This window comes from Bison bison, unplaced genomic scaffold (genome assembly GCF_000754665.1).
Source record: "Bison bison bison isolate TAMUID 2011002044 unplaced genomic scaffold, Bison_UMD1.0 scf7180017864347, whole genome shotgun sequence".
In the NCBI taxonomy this organism is placed as follows: domain Eukaryota; kingdom Metazoa; phylum Chordata; class Mammalia; order Artiodactyla; family Bovidae; genus Bison; species Bison bison.
In genome coordinates, this window is record NW_011494919.1 from 1,059,446 (window position 1) to 1,064,458 (window position 5,013).

Sequence of the window (5,013 nt, forward strand, 5' to 3'; positions counted from 1 at the left end):
ATCTCATCCTCTGTCGTCCCCTTCTCCTCCTGCCCCCAATCCCTCCCAGCATCAGAGTCTTTTCCAATGAGTCAAGTCTTCGCATGAGGTGGAGTTTCAGCTTTAGCATCATTCCTTCCAAAGAAATCCCAGGGCTGATCTCCTTCAGAATGGACTGGTTGGATCTCCTTGCAGTCCAAGGGACTCTCAAGAGTCTTCTCCAACACCACAGTTCAAAAGCATCAATTCTTGAGTTTCATTAAAAAAATCTAAAGTCTTCTAAAAAAATCTAAAATCTTCATAAAATATATAAATAAATTTAATACATTCATTCGTGGACTGCAAGGAGATCAAACCAGTCAATCCTAAAGGAAATGAGTTCTGAATGTTCATTGGAAGGACTGATGATGAAGCTAAAACTCCAATACTTTGTCCACCTGATGTGAAGAACTGACTCATTTGAAAAGACCATGATGCTGGCAAAGATTGAAGGCAGGAGGAGAAGGGGATGACAGAGGATGAGATGGTTGTATGGCATCACCAACTCGATGGACATGAGTTTGAGTAAGCTCTGGGAGTTGGTGATGGACAGGGAAGCCCCGCAGGCTGCAGTCCATGGGGTCACAAAGAGTCAGACACGACTGAGCAATTGAACTGCCTGAATACATACATACTTTAAAAAATTACCTCAGCAAAACTGCACTATCTTAAGAAAAAAATCTTTTATAGCACTTGTCATGGGATATAGCAATGATTCATGTATTCTAAAACATTAATTATCTAGCACATCAAGAGGGAAATTGTATTTATTTTTTTTGTTTGCTTGATTGAATTTATTCATTAGCCAAATTTTCCCCAAACACAAAATACTTTCTGAGAATAAATGAAAAGCTGTTGTATGTGGTCTGAGATTATTTTAATTCAGTAATGAGAAATTATATGTTGTGAGTCTCATTATTAACACTTTACTTTTAAAGTTCATCTCAGTAATACCATATTTTTTCCTTCTAACCAGGCTTTACTTCAGAAAACTTTAAAAGCTAATTAGTTATTATAGATTTAGGAAAGAAGAGCAGCACACAGCCTGGCTATCTGTGCAGACAGGGATACAATTATGTTTCTGACAACTAATGTTCAGACAGGTCATAAATTTAAGACAGTTCATATATAATTTTAGTAGCTGAAGGAAAAGTGTCTTATATGTACTTTCCCCCTCATTCTGTAAGCAATATCTGTGCATTTTGAATGATAACAAAATTAAAGTCACTTGTAACCATAATACCTAAAATAATCACTGTTAAAATTTGAGAAATTTACTTAATGCTCTTTACATATGTAAATACACACTATTCACAAAGAGAAGACTGGATTCAAATTGTTGATAAAATGGGTTTTGGATTTTCTTTCATTTTATTATTATTTTCCCAGTCCTCAAAATATAATTTTAAAGGTTACATAAGTCAAAATATTTGGAGATGAGATAAAAAAGCTACTTTCAGTGTTGTGTGCTTGTGCTAAGTTGCTTCAGTCACGTCCTGCTCCCTGCAACCCCACGGAATGTAGCCCACCAGGCTCTGTCCATGGGATTCTCCAGGCAAGAATACTGGAGTGCATTGCCATGCCCTCCTCCAGGGAATCTTCCTCACCCAGGGATTAAACCTGCATCTCTTGTACCTCCAGCATTGGCAGACAGGTTCTTTGCCACTTACACCACCTAGGAAAACCCACAGGTGGGACCTTCTCAACCAAATCTGTTGTTTTCAATCATAGGCAGTGTCCCTGACCCACAACATGGAGAAAAGTCAACTGCTAGTTAGAGAGATCCACCTTGGACTCTGAAAAATAAACCTCTAATTGTTTTAGACATGAGACACATTTGGGCATATTTGTTACAGCAGCTTATGCCACCCCAAATGAAATACTATAGAATCAATAAAAGTCTGATTTATGATTCAAATCTAGGCCCCACAGTTTCCTTTTTGTTCACAGTGAAATCTGTACTAAAACATATTTATAGAATTTTGTTTAAAATTAGGCTTATAATATCTTTCATCATCTAAAGTTGAATTAATTCACTTATAATCTTTCATTTTCACTTTAAAGTTTCAAATTTTAACACTTATCTATTTAATATGTACAGATATTAATTTGCTGTAAAGAATTCAATCTTCCCCTGGGCCAGAAGATAAATGCTGTGATCACATAAATCATCAGAGTCAAATTTTTAAAAGCATATCATAAATCTGAAAAAGAAAAAAATTACACTAGGATCTGAATATTTTTTTCCCAAATGCTAGATGTCAATATAACATTATAGTAGGAAAAATACATGCTTTAGCTATCATAGATATCCTATAAAAATCATGTGGAAATCCTGTGATAAAAGAGAATTAAAGATGCTTTTAGTTTCTTGTGATTAGATTATTAGCTAATAATGTGAGTAGAGAAATCATGGTGATCAGTCAAACAAAAGACTAGCCAGACCCAACCTTAGGACACATTCAATGGGTAATTTCACAGTCCACAAATATCCCCCAAAAGCAAAACCATGAGAACACCCTTCCCTTTAGACATCTGTAATTAGCTGCCTCTCCTATAAAAAAGAGTTAGAAGAACTTAGCATTTTGGAAACAGTTCCAGTTTCACTGTCTTAGAGAAAACCAAGGTAAGATCTCTCCTTTCTTTTCTTTTTTTTTCTATTGAAACATTTTTAAAATGGTGGGGAGTATGTAAAAGCTTTTGTGTTATCTTAGGGCTAATTCAGGAATCTTGGCCCCAAAATGTCAAATCAGCTTTTCATTTAACTTCCAGTGAAACTATTAATTAGTTATTGTGCAAAGAGAAAAAGATGTTAATGAACAAGTGGAGTCATTTGACCAAAACACATTTTAGGCTTAATGTAAAATTTAAGTGGGCTGTGGTTGAAAAGCTTTACCTCAAGATAGAATAGCTAGTTTTGTTTTGAAGGAAAACCTGAAAATTGCTATGCTAGTAGTAGTGTAGATTTAAAACGCAAATTAATACATGTTAATTCAGGAATTAGCAGCTGTTGATACATACTAACATTTCAAAGAAGATTTGGCATAAATATACATATAATGCATAAAATATATTAACTCTAGATTGCTGAATAGTGTTAACTATAGATTATTAATATATCATAAATTATTGTATTGCTAGTATATATGTATATATGTTTGTTGAACTTGTGGCACATATATATGTAAAATACATATGTATACAGAAATATATGAGTATAAATAAATATATAAACATAGATAAATTAAGGGCCACAAGTTTAATACACTAATAGGCAAATTACCTGAAGTGGCAGATCCCTCCAGGTTCTCAGTGTAATGTTATGAACAACTTTTTACATAAAGAAAACTCCTTTCCACAACTGCTGACATGCTTTTCAGGATTTTTGTTTGACTCCTGCCAATTTGAATCCCTAGACTGGAATAAACGCAGAGCCATCTGTTCTGACGCGGCTGTGGCAACAGCTCTAGGCTCACTGAAGCAATTGTTTCTATTACCCTCAGTACTCGTGATATGCTTCACTTCACAGCATCCCTGCTGAATAAATTGGGCTTAACTTGTATCAGGGATATAATCAGGTTAAGGTCTTGGTAAAATTTCTCTGTGCCAGAATAGCTTAACCCTTGCAGCTCCAAGCCTCCAAAAATGTATACTGGGTGTTTGAACTTTTTATGCCATTCCCAACAATTTCCTCCATCATTAATGACTTTTGCATGTAGCATTTTGGGGGTATCTTTCAATATGTTAAACATTATGTAATCTTAATGTTTAAATAGAAGCAGAGGGCAGATTTTAGTGTATGAAGACCAATTTTTGTTGGGCCTTGTTAATTCATTTAAACTAAATGGTTCTATGAGCATGATGAGGTGACTAGTCTTTTTAAGGTACGGTGATTTAAAATAGGAGGCTGAGTCCAAGTGTATATGCATGGTTGTCATGTAGAGATCATGAAAAGAATATCAGACAGAAAGTGTGAAATAAAAATGATTTTGCTGGCATAATACAGAAGCTTCTGGGCTGTTTAAGATCAGTTTGACCGTAAACTGTGCATATCTGATCTAAATAAATAAATGGTAACGAGTAAATTTCCATAAAATCTAATAATAGAGAACACAAATAATGCCCTGAGAGATCATTCCATTATTAATATGCTTAGTTGTTTCATAGGATAACAGAATATAGAAAAGATAAAAAATGTTTAAATAGGCCAAGGTTTAGGTAATTTGTGCATTTATAAGAATATAAACATTATATGAAGGTAAAATATTTGAAAGATATGTTGTTTTCCATAAAGATACCTTAATCATTTGAAATGGTAAATCAAATGAGAGGGAATATGCTGAAGCACTATTGAAGATATATTTTAATAAGCAACACATATTTTAAGGTATTATCATTATATTAACAAAAAAGTAAGTACCACACATTTCAAGGTATTATCACTATATTATTAGCCCCCCCCCACCCCTGCCCCCAGCCCCTGCCAAAAAAAAAAAAGCACAACCCCAGCTGGGATGATAAAAGTCAGGTGAGAAGAAGATGCTCAAGTAGCCAGATGCTGACTTAGGAGTCAAGAACCAAGAAATAAAGATAGAAGCTTGAGATACTGCTCAAAAGCCAGAAAGTTGGTGGTTATCTTAAGCCAGGAGTCTGTACTCCAAGAAGGTAGATAGAAAACAACAACCTTCCCACTGCTGGGCATACACACTGAGAAAACCAGAAGAGAAAGAGACACGTGTACCCCAATGTTCATCGCAGCACTGTTTATAATAGCCAGGACATGGAAGCAACCTACATGTCCATCAGCAGATGAATGGATAAGAAAGCTATGGTACATATATACAACGGAGTATTACTCAGCCATTAAAAAGAATACATTTGAATCAGTTCTAATGAGGTGGATGAAACTGGAGCCTATTATACAGAGTGAAGTAAGCCAGAAAGAAAAACACCAATACAGTATACTAACACATATATATGGAGTTTAGAAAGATG

General features: G+C 34.9%; 1 protein-coding gene across 1 annotated transcript in view; it reads right to left on the reverse strand.

Moving 5' to 3' along the window:
- GPC5 (glypican 5) overlaps nt 1-5,013 on the reverse strand; it is a 908,679-nt gene that overhangs the window by 80,445 nt on the left and 823,221 nt on the right. The gene's annotated exons all lie outside the window — the stretch shown is intronic.